General features: G+C 40.7%; 1 protein-coding gene across 7 annotated transcripts in view; it reads right to left on the bottom strand.

Moving 5' to 3' along the window:
• BEND6 (BEN domain containing 6) overlaps positions 1-16,523 on the bottom strand; it is a 41,273-nt gene extending 24,750 nt beyond the window's left edge. The window contains exons 1-2 of one of the 7 annotated variants that reach the window (XM_084622766.1): positions 16,204-16,510; positions 3,398-3,458 (exon numbers count right to left, since the gene is read on the bottom strand). The gene's annotated coding sequence lies outside the window, so the exon portion shown is untranslated. Of the gene's footprint in view, positions 1-3,397; positions 3,564-9,672; positions 9,930-16,203 lie in introns of those variants that run through there. The other 6 variants (XM_084622769.1, XM_084622771.1, XM_084622767.1 and 3 more) reach the window with 6 other exon arrangements.
• Positions 16,524-16,687: the final 164 nt, after the last annotated feature.

Here is a 16,687-nt window from a genome sequence, read left to right as displayed (position 1 = left end):
ACTCTTCCTTCAAAAGGGGAGAGGGGAAGAGTTTGCCCAGCATACATACAGCCACAGAAGTGGAAAGAGATTTGGTCTCAATGTGCAGCAGCAATCAAAAAAGCAAACAGAATGTTAGGAACCATAAGGAAAGGGATAGATAATGAGAGATAAAATATCATATTGTCTCCATATAAATCCATGGTACACCCACACCTTGAATTCTGCATGCAGATGTGGTCGCCCCATCTCAAAAAGATATATTAGAATTGGAAAAGGTTCAGTAAAGGGCAACAAAAATTATTAGGGGTATGGAACAGCTTCCACAAGAAGAGAGATTAATAAGACTGGGACTTTTCAGCTTAGAAAAGAGACGACTAAGAGGGGAAATGATAGAGGTCTATAAAATCATGACTGTGTGGAGAAAGTAAATAAGGAAGTGTTATTTACCCCTTCTCATAACACAAGAACATGGGGTCACGAAATGAAATTAATAGGCAGTAGGTTTAAAACAAACAAAAGGAAATATTTCTTCACACCATGCACAGTCAACTTGTGGAACTCTTTGCCAGAGGATGTTTTGAAGGCCAAGACTATAACAGGGTTCAAAAAAGAACAAGGTAAGTTCATGGAGGATAGGTCCATCAGTGGCTATTAGCCAGGATGGGCAGGGATGGTGTCCCTAGCCTCTGTTTGCCAGAAGCTGGGAATGAGTGACAGGGAATGGATCACTTGATGATTACCTGTTCATTGCCTCTGGGGTACCTGGCATTAGCCGCTGTCGGAAGACAGGATACTGGGCTAGATGGACCTTTGGTCTGACACAGTATGGCTGTTCTTATGTTCTCCAAACCTATACACTACAGAGGATCCACTGAAGAAAAGGGGCATTCACACAGAGGATCTCTGCCTCCCCACTACTACCTGGTCTCCTTATCTGTCTGCCACAGACTGACTATTATGCCTGGAGTTTGCCTCACCTTATAGTGTCCTGAATGCAGAGGTAAAACCTCTGTGAGATAATACAGACTCAGAAGGCTTAAAGGTACAAAGATGATAAAAACTTCAGACAGTAGTTTACCCTTGCAACTTGAGGTGTATGTATTGTGTATGCTATTTAAAGGGATGTATGACTAAAAGACTATTAATCATCCTTTGGGCAACAAGATGTACAGTACAATTACAGTCATATAGGAGCAACCCAGAACACCAAGGATAAGTGAGTGGATGAAGTCTGACACATCCTGGCAATGGAAAAGTTGACATATATAAGAATTGACAGTCTCAGGACTATTAGACAGTTGGGCTGCCTTTTATGAACTACAGAATAAAAGCTATAAGGAGAACACAGAACCAACATTTGCATTCCCCCCCCCCCTTTTTTTTTACACTAGACTCTTAAAACAAAGGAAGGAAAGGACTATTTTAATCCTCTTGGCTGTACTGAAAATTCATGGGCGGGGGAAGGGAAGGAACAAAATGCAAACTGAAGTAGTTTGTATTTTAGTTTGTTCTGTTAAAAACAATGTGACATCTAGGCTGAGAAATGGAATAAGAATTAACATCAGTACTCTGTGAAGAGTTTATCAGTAGTACTGTATAGGACTGGGTTGTACTTCTATTTTACATTTTTTCAAGGAAGTGCAATTTCATGAGATTATATTTTCTTTAATATGAATGCAAAGTACTCCACTTAGGAAGGAACAATCAATTGCACACACACAAAATGGGAAATGATTGCCTAGGAGGGAGTACTGCAGAAAGGGATCTGGGAGTCATAGTAGATCACAAGCTATATATGTGTAACAGTGTAACACTGTTGCCAAAAAAAAAAAAAAAAGCAAACATCATTCTGGGATGTATCAGCAAAAATGTTGTAAGCAGGACACGAGAAGTAATTCTTCCACTCTACTCTGCATGATAAGGCCTCAGCTGGAGCATTGTGTCCAGTTCTGGGTGCAACATTTCAGGAAAGATTTGGACCAATTGGAGAAAGTCAAGAGGAGAGCAACAAAAATGATTAAAGGTCTAGAAAACATGACCTATGAGGGAAGATTGAAAAAATTGGGCTTGTTTAGTCTGGAGAAGAGGAGACAGACAGTTTTCAAGTACATAAAAGGTTGTTATAAGGAGGAGGGTGAAAAATTATTCTCCTTAACCTCTGAGAATAGGACAAGAAGCAGTGGGGTTAAATTGCACCAAGGGAGGTTTAGGTTGGACATTAGGAAAAACTTCCCCATTGTCAGGATTTGTTAAGCACTGGAACAAATTGCCTAGGGAGTTTATGGAATCTTCGTCATTGGAGGATTTTAAGAACAAGTTAAACACTCCTCAGGAATGGTCTAATTATCAGGTAGTCCTGCCTTGAGAGAAGGGCCTGGACTAGATGACCTATTGAGGTCCCTTCCAGTCCTATACTTCTATGATTCTCAGAGCAACTAGAAAGCCCCAGATTATCTGAAAACACCCAAAACTTTACACGTAAAGTCTGGGGAAAAGGAATCCCCAAGTCATGAATCACTAGGATCCTGATTCTGCCTCCCTTACACACGCTGAGTAGTTCTTTAGTCCACAAGAAGGAATCACTCAACATTGGTGTAGGTGGCAGAATTGAGCGCTCAGGTTGTGCTCCTGCTCCCAGTGAAGTTTTGCCATTGACTTCAATAGGAACAGATGAAGTCCAAAATTCACACTAAAATCAGGCCAATGGAATAGAATCATAGAAGGTTAGGGTTGGAAGGGGTAGAAATTTGGTCAAAGTGAGATATACGAAGTGCAGGGTTTAAAAGAGGTCTGAGTACATGTGCATGCTCTGACAAACCCACCCTGCCCGACAGGGATAATTAGAGCTTTATCACAGCCGTCATGGACTCTGTCGTTTATCATTATTTTAAAAAAATCTGTGACTTCTGAGGATTTTTGCAAGTGGTGGGTGGATATGAGAGTAAACAACTGAACCTATTTCACTGAGAGCCTGCCAACTTAAAAACATGGGACTCTGATAGAAATTAGAAAATAATATTCAGGGCTAGAGATTTGGCACACAGTCATGGATTGCATGACTCCTCTGGTTTTGGGGGGAGAAGTCACAAAGCTTTCACGGCTGCTTTAAAAGGCATCTGTGCTGTGCTGCTGCTTCTGCTGCTTTTGCAGAGGCTGAGGCAAGAAAGCAGTGCTGAAGAGGTGGCAGAGGCTCTCTAGCATCCCTCTGCTGCTACTGCAGCACTGAATCAGCATGCAGTCCAGCTGTTTTAAATATATTAGACATGAAATGGTTTAAATCAGTCTTATTGCAACATAAAGGACACGGAGTAAAATAACACAACCTTGGATTTCTTTGGTATTTTTCTTTCCACCCACTCATCTCTTCACACAATTTACTGTGACAAGCTAGAGACCCTCAGGGATAAATACCTACCTGTCTGTTGGCATCTTCTTGAGAAAGTAATTAAAGTGGTTGGAAAGGTAGAACGAAATGTCTGTAATGAAGAAAAGAAAAAGTCCAAGATCCTCCACTTATAGAAGGAAACATCAGGGCCAGTCTTGCAGTTCTTTCACGTGCAAAACTCTCACTGGGGTCAGTAAAAACAACAAGGAGTCCGGTGGCACCTTAAAGACTAACAGATTTATTTGGGCTTAAGCTTTTGTGGGTAAAAAACCCACTTCTTCAGATGGAGTCAGTGGGTGTCTTGCTTAAGTAAGGACTGGATGATAGGATGCATCATCTCCAGGAGATGTTCTCTCTCAAAACAGATCACCACAAATATAAAACAAATGTGTACACACCCTGATTAGGGCATCTAGTTGCTGCTTGGGCAGAATAAGACAGAATAATAGTAAAAACTGCCAAAATTTTTCATTTTAAAAAAATGCTGAAATGTGACATTTTGACAATTTATGAACTTTTTTTCCCCAAAACTTTTTCTAAATGGGAGATTTGTTGAAATGGATCTTTTCCAGCAAACAGTTTTAGTTTCAATGAATCAGCATTATCCAATGAAAAAATGTTTAGTCAATAAACTCCAACCAGCTCAACTCATAAGCCTGCACTGTAGAAGAGGGCAGCTTTATAATCTGATCCAGCCTTCAGTAGCTCCATTGGTATAGAGCTCCAGAAAGAGGCTATTTATGCATCTCCCAGCTGACTTAGACCTGTGGTTCTCAAACTTTTGTATTGGTGACCCCTTTCACACAGCAAGCCTCTGTGTGCAACCCCCCTTATACATTAAAAACACATTTTTTTTATATTTGACACGACAGGTAGTCCTCGACTTTATGATGTTCGAGTTACGACAAACAGCACTTACGGCGTTTATAAATTGTCATTGTGGTTTGACTTTACAACGTTGGTTTTGACTTTACAATGCTCAATCTGATATTGTTCCTCTGGGAAATGACATTTTCGACTTAAGACGTGATTTTCAGGAACCAATTGTGTCATAAGTCTGAGGACTGCCTGCTGGAGGTGAAGCGGGGTTTGGGAGTGGAGCCTGACAGCTTGCGACCCCCACGTAATAACCTCATGACCCCCTGAGGGGTCACAACTGCCAGTTTTAGAACCCCTGCCTTAGACTGTCCCATCCTGACAGGGTCCTGGCCACTTTTGAGGCTGTACCAGCTAAGTCCAGTGCCACCATTTCTGCTGGACTTTCTGCTTTTGGAGCCTGGCGTTTAGAATTTATCAGTGTAGAATGAATCTGGTCTTGTGTTCTCAATCTTTTTTTTCTCTGCTTTGGGAGGCTTTATGTCAGAGTCCTGACATTGAGAGTTTTGGTGGATTAAATCATTTTAACTGGGAGAGATGTAATTGTTCACTAATATTACAGTGTGGAGTTACTAACTACAGAAGGGGGTTTTGTACCATTTATTAAAATCCACACTTGCAGGCTTTTGTAAGCAAGATACTTTACAACTGCCAGATTCTCCATCTGAAAACACAAGCTACCCATTTCAGATCTATTGTTCCTTACATTTATTGTTTATTTCTCTTGAGAGACCCACATCTATCCCTACTTTCTCTGAAATCAGATAGCCTGTAGAAGAAGAAAAAAGGTGGAAGCAGCCATTTACATGCTGTGTTGAGGAAACATATATTAATTGGATCCCTAATTTTTGCAGACATGCTCACATCTCACATCCTGAACAGACATTAAATATACAATTTTGCACATAGGATACTGTTACTAAGCAACCAGGAAAGCCAGAATAGACAAATAAATACAAAAGTCTTTGTAAAGACATCTCCCTCCCTGTGGCTGACACAGTCTGGTCCAGCTCCATTCAGCAGGAGAGCTGGCAGATACCACGATGAGATCACTACTTCTTTTTCCTCTCAGTAAACGTAAAGTATTACAAATTTACAACATGAGATTTTAGCCACTCACTGAATCTGAGTCTGTTCTCCCTGAAGTCAGTGAGAGCTTTGCTATTGATTTCAACAGAAACAAGATCAGGCCCACAATATACAATCCTGTACTGTATACCTGTTTCCTATATTTCCAGGATTAATGCCTAGAAAGAAAAGACTAAAATCATGGTATTGTAGTGAAACGTGATCATTCTGAAATTCATACATACTACAATTGTTAACATTTTATATTCACTGCCTTCTGGGTCCAGCCTTTACTAATCCCAGTTCTCACTGGAAAGTCCCTCCGCTAACCAGTTATCAGCAGAAAGGGAGGAAGCTGGGTCTGCTGCAGCCAAAACCACTTCACTCCACACTAGGACACTGGTCCTATTTACAGAGTTTGGTTTTCATTGCTTTTTAAACTGAATTTCCCAAGAAAATTAAAGATATGGGTGCAAAATACCTTGGACTAAAATAAAAACTCAAGAGAATTTAAATGGTCTCATAACAAATTTATAATTAAAAATAAGGCCTTATTAACTATTTTATTTTTCCAGTTCTATGGTCTAATTCTGTTCCCACTGAAGTCAGTGTGAGATTTTATCATTGACTTCAGAGGGAGAAGAATTAGGCCTTTCATGAGGAATGCAGAAGTGCAGTTATTGCTCAAGAGCTTATAGAGTGATATCATAGTCATTTTATGGGAAAGAATGACTTATGTAGAAGCAAAATCCACAGCTCTCAGGAAAGGTTTACAGAGCCCAGACTTCCCAGAAAAAACAGAGATATTGTGTTGCATATTTAGCTGTAAAATTAGGGGGAAATCTTTCAGAATATCACTACAGAACTTTAAAGTTTGTGTAGATACATTTAAAATTACCCCATATCCACTATCCCAGGGTTTCTCAAACTGGGGGTCGGAACCCCTCAGGGGGTCGCGAGGGTATTACCTGGGGGGTCACAAGCTGTCAGTCTCCACCCCAAACCCCACTTTGCCTCCAGCATTTATAATGGTATTAAATATATAAAAAAGTGTTTTTAATTTATAAGTGGGGTCGCACTCAGGCTTCCTATGGGAAAGGGGTCACCAGTACAAAAGTTTTAGAACTACCGCACTACCCCATATCCACTTTCTCTACATAAAAGAATAAATCAGACATCAGAAATTGTAACATACAAAAGCCAGTAGGAGAACACTTTAATCTTCCTGGACATTCTATAATAGATTTAAAAGTAGTCATTTTTCAACAAAAAAACTTCAAAAACAGACTTCAAAGAGAAACTGCAGAACTACAATTCATTTGCAAATTTAACATTATAAATTTGGGCTTGAATAGGGACTGGGAGTAGCTGGCTCACTACAAAAGCAATTTTCCCTCTCTTGGTGTTGACACCTCCTCATCAATTATTGGGAGTGGTCCACATCCACCCTGATTGAACTGGCCCTGTCAGCACGGTACCGTACCACTTGTACGGTAACTCCCTTCTCTTCATGTGCCAGTATATTTATGGCTGCATCTGTAATTTTCATTTCATGCATCTGAAGAAGTGGGTTTTTTACCCACAAAAGCTTATGCCCAAATAAATCTGTTAGTCTTTAAGGTGCCACCGGACTCCTCGTTGTTTTTATGGATACAGACTAACACGGCTACCCCTCTGATATTTAGCAGGGGGTATAACAGTGAAGTAAATTTTCAGGGCAATGTGTGAGGGAAAATTCTTACTATCAGTATCTATCAACTGTACTTCTCCATAACTTAATTATAATGGATGGTTAGTCTGGTATAACTGGCTGTGAAAAATTTTGAGATACTTCTGTGTGAACTGATGCTATTCTCAGTAAGCCATATTATCTTATTTACACAGGTAGGCTCACTGATTTCAGAGTCCCATTGGCATTTGAAGTCTGCAGGGTTTGGCCTATACCTTGTACTGGTTGTCAAAAATCTCCTTGAGGAATCTGTGCGATGATTATTATTTTTCACTGGAGTTTCCTGCATGCTGTGGGCTTCAGCAACCTAGAAATACCTTGAAATATTAATAACTCCTAAGTATATTAATGTCCACCACAAGTACAATTCTGTTTTTAATTATAAGGTTGAAGGATTTTCTTTGAAAATGCTCTAGTTCCTTCACCAAACCATCTATCTTCTTTTGTAATCCTGAGAGATGACAAAGGAAAAATAATGGATTTACTAAGCAGAACTATTTAGTAGCTCAAGGATTATAACAATATTTTAAAATTAGTAATTCATTTAGCTAACAGCTCAATATGTTGTGCAGACTCACAGAGACTGTGGAGATGCCTTTACTGAACTCAGAGGTTTACTTTCATTAGTCGACTTTCAAAGAAACTATCAAGCAAAACTAGTAACACTACAAAGAAAGGGATGTAGTACATTATCTTAGTTCTGCATACTGGATAAATATCTTAAATAAATAGATATTTGACAGCTCTATGATGGTATGTCTACAGTCATGTCTACAAGTTCAACATGTATTTGCTCAGGCACAAATTGACAAGGCCATCACAAATACCACATGGCAATGGGTACAGACTGGCAACCAGAGTAACATTGTGAATAGGAGTGTGCAGATGTTCCTTCCAAAGTTCTTCCAGTGGAAGGGCAATGTCACCAGGAGAAGTTTAACCACAGCCAAAATCAGGCACAAGATATAAACTTAGCACTTGCTCTGAAAAATGGCCAATCAAGAGCCATTTCTCTAAACTACCTGTTATAGTATCTGTTCTGGAAAGATGAATAAAAGGCTGAAGAAAACATCAAAACATCTTTCCACACCCTACTAACATTAAAATTTGTCTGGTAAGAACCTATGACGAGACTTTCTGAGGGAGTTTAATGCTGGTACAGACTAAATACAGTGCTTACCTCCATCTTTCATATCCCACTACAAAATATAGGTGCTCAAATAGTATGGTGATGACTGCAGTACAAGAATATACATAGAACAGAATATTCTAAATGGCCCAACCCTGTTTTTACATGACAACAGACGCTATCCTATTTTGCTGAGCTACTCCATTTTAAAGCTTTATTAATAGTGACCTACTCCCTTCAATTATAAGAGCACTGCAGCAAAATAGGGGCTAGCATATTCAAGGGTGTGCTCATGTCAATATCAACAGTCCAATGGCACTTTGACTGCCTACACTTATGCATTATTTTTTTGGCTTCCCTTGGTAAGTGATTATACATTTAGAAAGGCTGCCTGGTTAATACTTCCAGTGTCTTCTCTTCTATTCCAAATCCCCTGTCCAAAAGTCCTCTTCATGGAACAATACCAGCAGTAGGGGATTGGTTAACTGGTGGTGATCAAGCCTAAGAAAAAAATATTCTGTCCTAGTACCTAGAAGTAGCAAACTTTTTACATGGATCCAAGTAAAAAAATTAAACATAAAAGTGGTCACACTTTTGTTTTGCGCGACCAGAATCCTGCTTTTGTGGTGCATACATGGAGCAGACGCAGCAACGATCATCACTGTAACTTGATGGAACATAAAGGAGCCATATCCTGGAAAGTGTCATTGTAACAGGGTGGCTTGCCTTTAAGAGCTGGAGGGCCTAGGCCTACTAACCCTGATTACAATGGAGTCACGCCTGGCTATAAGAGTAGCAGAAAGCTACAATGAAGAAGCTACAGAGCGAGAAAGAAAGAGAAGATGCAGTGAAGGGAATTTTTGTGAGAGTTTTTGAGATTACCAGAGGTGGGAGGCGTGGCAGTATGCTGTGGAAGAGACACTTCTTAGGTCATAGATCATGACCTGCAGTGTAATTGCTTTGTTGTTGTTTTCAATTGTGTGTTGCTGTATTGGGAACATGAAAAAGGAATAAAAGTCTAGCCAGAAGGGCCTGGAGACTGAAGTCTGGCCAGATGTGGCTGACTGTTTGCTGGGCATGTAATGGGAAAGCCCCAGAGAAGGGAGAAATTGTTAGCAAAGTACTGCAATGGCACCTCTGGTCATGGGGTGTGCTGAGTAAACGGTAACCCTCTACAACTAGTGTAGCTGGCAAGATTCGCAACTCCCCTCCCACCAAAAAGGAAAGTGGAAACTGAAGGGGTAACAATAAAAAAAGAGATGAAGGACACTGTCCCATTATTCGCAGAACAGCAGCAAAAGACTCAGACCCTGCTGCTGACTTTTGCCAAGTGAACAAAAGGTACAGTTTTCCACCCAGCAGCAGTGGCAGGAGTCTCAGTGCCAAAAAGAGGAGCAGTTTCTGCAGTAACTGGAGACATTTACAGGGATGAGGTCAGTGCAGGCCTGGCCCGACATTGGCAAAGCTGGGGTTGGAGGACAATATTGAGGCCTTTCTCTGTACCTTTGAGCGGGTTCCTTGCCTTGCTGGCTGAGAAGACTCCACTTGGGTGGCGAGGGTGGTACCATTTTTGACTGGACAGGCTCAAACCACATTTAGAGCTTTCAGTGACACAGTCAACTCATACCCTGAATGGAAAGCAGCCATCTTAGATTAGGATTGACACTAGAAGCGTACTGGCATAAATTCTGTATCGAGTCATTTCAGCGGAAAGCCCAACCCCATGTGGTAGCTCACAGGTTGCAGGACCTGGCTGATTGGTAGCTGCCAGAGAACTCTCTGGGGAAAGTCATGGACCTAATTGTTTTAGAGCATTTCTTGCAGGTTCTGCCCATGGGAGCTCAAACGTGAGAGAAGCAGTTTAAAAGCTAGCATCAGTGGCAGAAGCAGTGGAAAAGGCAGAGATCCTAGAAAAAAAGAGATTGCCTGTGTACTATGTTGAACAAACTGGAAGGGGAGAGAGCCTGGACAATGCATTCACATGGTTGGCAACACACATAAATTGCAGGAAGATGGGGAAGTTCTCTTCAGGTAGACTTTGCCCTGGCAAGGCTTTAATGGGGTTGGAGTGGGGAGTGTAACATGGTGGCTAGATCTTAAGGGCTGGAGGGCCTAGGCCTAGTCAACCCTGATTACAAAGGAGTCACACATGGGTTGGATCAGGTGGTTCCACTATAAGAGCAGCAGGAAGTTGCAACAAGGAAGAAGTTGGAGTGCGGGAGGGCAGGCTACAGTGAGGGGGCTTTTGTGAGACTGCTTGAGGCAGGAGGCCTGCCAGTAAGCTATGGAAGGGATACCCTGGAGGACAGAGCTCAAGACCAGCAGAGTAATTGCTATGTTGTTGTTTTCAGTTTTGGTTTGGCGTATTGGGAAAGTGACAAAGGAATAAAAGCCTGACCAGAAGGGCCTGGAGGCTGAAGCCTGGTCAAAAGGGCCTGTGAGAGACTGTTTGGTGGGAATGTCATGGGAGAGCATCAAAGGGGAGAAATTGTTAGTAGGCCATGGCAGACACACCCCTGGCCACGAGGGGGTGCCCAGTAAATGGCAATCCTGCTACAGTCATCAAGCAATACTTGGATTTCCTTCTGAAGGTGATCAGCTTGTTGTCATGTTGTCACTCAGTCTCTTAGAGCCTCATGTGTGTTGAAATCACTTTTCTTTTATCAACTACCTACTTAGTAGCATGTTGCAGTAACTGACAAACTTCCACATTTACAGATTTGGTGGAGGCATTATTCCATGCTGTGGGCTTAGTTTATGGAGCATTATCAGTGTCATCTGCATTTCAGGAATTTTGCAAGAGGCCAGCACTCCACTCACTAGTGACTACCGTACAGCTTTAAACCTTGCCACTCCTATCTAACAATTAAAAATCCTTTTTTAATATACCTCATTAAATCTAATTCAAATCAGTAAAATGGTATATGTATTTTATATTTGCTGTACGTAACTCCTTTAATGCTAAAGGATCCCAAAGCATTTTACCATTACATACATATGGTACTTCTGAAGTCCAATTGCCTTGGGGCAGACAATTGCGACAAATGAACATAGCACAATAACGTAGAGAGTGGACAAATTTTAACCAAGGACACAGACACACACAACTACCCTAATAAAAAAACAGCATAGTATCTTTAGTGGTATATTTTCTGCAGGGCTTAGACCAGCTTCTCCGTGTGGAAGCTTAACTTGTATCAGCATTTTTGCAGTCAGAAAATGAATTGTGGGTGCACAACTGTATAAATTCACCTTTATCTGATTTGCACCCATGATCAAGTTGTTAGAGGTGCTGCCTTTTAGATCTGCACCAACAACTGAATTGTGGGCATAAAAATTCTGGTACAAGTTCGGTGTGAGCAAATGGAACTTGCAACATAAGGCCACCTGTCTGAAAAGCTACCCTGTCATGTCCATGGAGAGTAGACAGGACCCTGTTTTTTTAAAGTGTCATCTGGAAGGCCTACAGATTGTACTGATGGTTTTCCAGAGGCGCAGTGGTCTGGAGGGATGAGCAAATGTATGGTGTTCAGATTATGTGGCCTGGGGCAAGTCACCTAACCTCTCTGGTTTAGCTTCTCTGGCTGTAAACTGAAGCTGGCAATACTTATTTACCTACTTCACAGGGATATTCAGAGAGTTACTTAATGATTGATTAATTAATTAAGTAATGTGCTCTTTAAACATATAAAAACACTGCACTGAACCCTCAATTTAATTGTCTTGAAAGAATGAAGTGTTGAGGTGACCTTGCTGAGATTTGAACCTATAGTTTCACATAGCATAATTTTTAAAACATTAAGGACATTATTCAGTAATGTGAATGTTGGAAAAATCCACACAGAATAGCACTTTCCTTTTTTGTTTTTGTTGTTTGCGACTTCAGGTTTTCTAGAAGAAAGAAATGAGATTTTATTTAAATAATTAGATAATAATTCTACCAGGTAAGGAGTCTTTTAAACAGAATATAGTACAGTTAAGGGTATGTTAATGTTTACTGCTTTTGATAATAAATTACATTTTAGGCTTTGTATTTTTATTTCTTATCTGTTCAGCAGAAGTTGAATAATCAGAACTCAGAGAATTTCAAATTTTGGCAGTGTAGTTTTTATCAGATCCTTTAAATAAAACTCCAAACACTCCCCCAGAGACTTACTATACAACAAATAAAGTCACAGTAATATATATGAAAGAAAAGGGTTGTACTTTTTCACTTATTCAGGTTTACAGTAATCTTAAACATATCAATTTCATACATCCAGGTCACCAGATCAGCCAATTATGTGACTTTTTTTTTTTAGCAGAGAGTCTTATTACTGTAAACTGAAATATACAGGGTCTGAATCTGTAAGATGCTAAGTGCCTCTTGTGAAATGCTGAGTGCCCTTATCTCTCATTGATCTAGCTCTGTGATGATCTTTGAAGGCACATGCATCCCTTCATCTATGTATAAATTATCAAGGAACACAGGCTAGACTGTGCCTTGGACTTACAGGCCATCATGTGGGGCCAAAAGGGCAGGGAAAAGGGTGGAAACTTGATCCCAACTTGTCAGCCAGTACTGCCCAGCCAGCAGAAGGGTATGTATGGGGGGCGGGAGAGGGGTAATAAATTGCAGCTGTTTAGGTCAGCAGCAAATTACTACATGTCTGGAGGCAGGAGGATGCAGGGAAGGAATCGTGCCCCAGCATCCCATGCTCAGGGCTGTACTTAAAGGCCCAATCTTCCCATACAACTTTTTCCCCCTTTTTTCTTTTGGATAAACCAACTGTGTGAAATTATCTAATGAGAATGATTCCAATGAGGGGGCCTCCTCCACCACCATCCCATCTCCCTCCTCCATTAAGAACTTCCATTTGCCTTTATTATCCATAATAACCATGGAGTCCCTGGCTGGAACTTGTCTTGTCCTCCCACACTGCCAATGTGAGTAAAACTTTTATTGCCATGCATACCCCACTACTTCCGAACACCTCTGCTGAAATCTTCTCCCATGCCTTTGTTTCCTGTCACCTTGGCCGTTGCAGTTTCCTTTCTCTAGGACCTGCACTAGATGCCAGCTGTCCAGATTCCAGCATGTGCACAATGCTACCTCCAACCTTATACATATAAAGAAGTGCAGCCACATCATGCACATCCTAAAACACCAGCTCTTCCCTCCCTTCGTTCCAATTCAAAATTGTTTCCTTGTTCATAAAACCTTTCACAGATTTGCTTCAGCCTCTCTCAAGGGACTTGTTTCTCAGTACTTCTTGTCCCTGCCCCCTCAGCACTGGCCTCTGTCATTCCACACACTGTTGCTACAGTTGGCTCGAGAGACCTTACCCTGCATCTCCTGTTCTGAAACAGCTTTCAGTATCCCTCCACCTGAAGCACTCTCCCTCCGATGTCAAATCTCACCTGAAAGTACAGCTTTTCTCTTGATTTCCTCCCTTTATTTCTGCCTCTTTTCTCCTATCCGATTCTAAAACTCTGTAATTGTATTAAGACTACCTCTCTAAAAAGCATTTTTGAGAAGAAGTTTGTATCAAAGCTGCTGTACAAATAAATATGTTCTTTTTATCTTTCAGATACACACAGGAAATAAAATGGTATATTTTCCAAATAACTAATAACCTTGTTTCAATTTTTTTTTAAAGTGAAATCCCTTCAGTGACTTAATTCTTACTGACCATTATAAGTAATGGTAATAATGTTTTAACTCCTGTACAGAAAAGGAAAATGCTTAGCAAAAACAGAATAATGATGTAATATAAATATTGACAGAGGCAGAGCAGAGGCCAATGTAAATGAGGGGAATGACCCAGTTTGCTGGGGCTCAGAAGCCGACAGCCGTCACTATCTGACATTTGTGCATATATTTCTTGAAATAAACTATTCTCTTTTGCATTTTTCAAATGCAAAAGAGAAGTAGATGTAATGAAATTCATCATGCCTCTTTGGCAAAATAATATCCTAATGTGAGGATTGTGCAATAACCCTTAGGAAAAAAATTATAGCTTTTGCCTTCTAAATGAGCCAATATTACAGATTTACTTGCAGCCAGATGCCTTACTTGCAGCCAAATGCCATTTCTATCCAGAGATAACGAGAAAATACCAACATTCCATGGCTCTTATTCACATCAAGGCATTGTGTGGTCATTGTTACAGTACACTTCCAAGGATCTCCCAAGATCTTTCAATAAATCAATACAGAGTGAAAGGAAAAGTTTTTTTGTGACAGCAACATAGTGCAACAAGACATAACAGTAGGGCAGTGTGCTGTAATGGAGAATACATCAAGTTGTCTCGTGCAAGTGAAGCAACGTGGACCTTTTCAATAATCTCCAAGTAATCTGCATTAATACAGCCTTACTGCAGTGTACTGCGGTATCAGGAAACATTTCACTGTTGCATCATGATGCAATGCAACCTGATCACATCTGTTATTTCCCAGATAATGAAGAATGTACTCATGTACTCTCAGATAATGCCTTTACCCTATGCTGTTAAACGTTCTATTTATAATGTAATACTACAGAAGAATTCTATCACATTATTAAAAAGGTGGGATGAAATATCTTATAACTAAAAAACCACCACCACTATTCTTTTTCTGGGTTAGACACACCACCCACCATCAGTTTTATCCAGAAAAAAAAACCTAGATCAACTAAAAATGGATTTCCACAATCTTAAAAGTCTACTAAGGAGTTATACAACAATTTAGTGATAAATAGGCTGAATTCCATATATTATTTTATCCATACTTACTCAAGGAATCACAATTAGGTTTCTCTCTATAAACTTAGATGGTCTTGTAGTGTATTTTAAATCTAGGCACACACTTGTATCCATACCTTTTGTTATATAAAAGCATAAACAGCACTGCAATTTGATTTACATAAAGTGCATTTGATTATTAATAAAAAGTTTGTAAAATATTTCTCTGAATTGTGTGTGTGCATGTAAGCCACATAAAATGAACACAAATTTATTTACCAATGAGTCCTAACTTTTTAGGATCATACTGGTAAATATTATTGCATAATATTACCTAAATGTACATGTATTTTTCATGGTGTATTTTTACAATGTAATAAGAGATTTGTATTGTACTTGTGCATAATTTCTGAAAGATAATTCTTAAAGTATTATGCCTTCAGTTACAAATACTGAAACATAGTTGTTATATACATTAACAGTACATAGGATCCATTTGGTTTCTTCATCCCAACGTAACAGTGTGCAATGAAGCTCACTGGAGGTGACATTTGCTGCAGCATATTGCAGTTTACTGCAGGAAGCCAGCATACATGGTATTCTGATATAACTGATTTTGCTGCAGCACCCCACAGCACCAGGGAATTTCCCAACGGGCTTTAATAGCTAAAATATTTTAGCTAACTGTGTAAATTATACCTCTCTTACAATATGCGCTGCATGTATTTTATAACACTAAAAAACGATATTCTGTATGAAGGACAGCTACACAATCTCTTCAGTACTCAGTCAGTTATTGCACTAAACCAGGCAACGGAAATAAACCTCCCTGCAAAAGATGAGGTATCAAAATGCAGTAATATACATAACAATTATTCATTTAAAATATTTTTTCAATTTCGTGTATATCGTTATAGACCTTTCAGGAAACTGGTTTTGACTTGTGTCCCTGCGTTTGCTCTGTACCCTGCACAGCAAACCTTGTAGCAGTGAAAAGAATACCAGACACTTAGTGAGGCTCTCCCCTCCCCCCAACATTTGCTTAAAACAGAATTGACTCTGAATCCAAATCGAAGTTCTTGGGAATGCAGCTCACACACCAGCACCCTTGAAACCTGCGAACACAGAGAGGGCAAGGGCAGACAAGCTATTTTTTTGTTTTGTTTTGTTTTAGGATGACACCAAGATAAATCTGCCCCTACCAAAAGGAACTTCTCTTAACGCGTGCCAAAGGCAGAGAGTGGGAGACAAGCGGTCGCAGTGGATTTACTAGAGCAAGCAATGCTTTCGCTGAGCGAAGGGGGGAAAGGAATGAAGGGCGATACGCTACTTCACCGTGTTACTTTCTTGCTTGTGGTTCTGCTTCCCAGCGTCTTGTCTCCTCTTCCGAAGCCGCAAGTGGAAAGATTTTCACCTCCAGAGGGAAGGAAGCAGCCTGCGGGCAGATGCTTTGTCTGGCTGCTTCTCTCTCCGCGCCTGGCGGTGGTTCCGCTCGCGGGGCTCTCCGGCTCCGGACACTGTCCCCACACCGTGCAGCGCGCTCTGCCCGGCTCCCGGGAGACACTCCTCCTTGCACCTCCTCTTCATTCCTTACTGTACCTCGCCGCAGCCATGTTCGCTCTCCCCTCTGCAGCAGCTGCAGCTCGTGTGATGTCATCAGCCACCAGCCAGCCAAGTCCAAACCAAAAAAACAAAACCCCCTTGATGAGCAGCCAGAAGCAGCAGCAGCAGCAAACTTTGGGATTCAGCCCCCTTCCTCCTCCTCCTCCCGCCCCTGCTGTAAACTGCCAACCGATGGGCAGCCATCGCCTCAG

The sequence above is a fragment of the Lepidochelys olivacea genome (assembly GCF_965140295.1).
Source record: "Lepidochelys olivacea isolate rLepOli2 genome assembly, chromosome: 3".
Lineage (NCBI taxonomy): Eukaryota > Metazoa > Chordata > Testudines > Cheloniidae > Lepidochelys > Lepidochelys olivacea.
The sequence above is the reverse complement of the archived record's forward strand: the minus strand, read 5'-3'. Positions and strand labels throughout refer to the sequence as shown.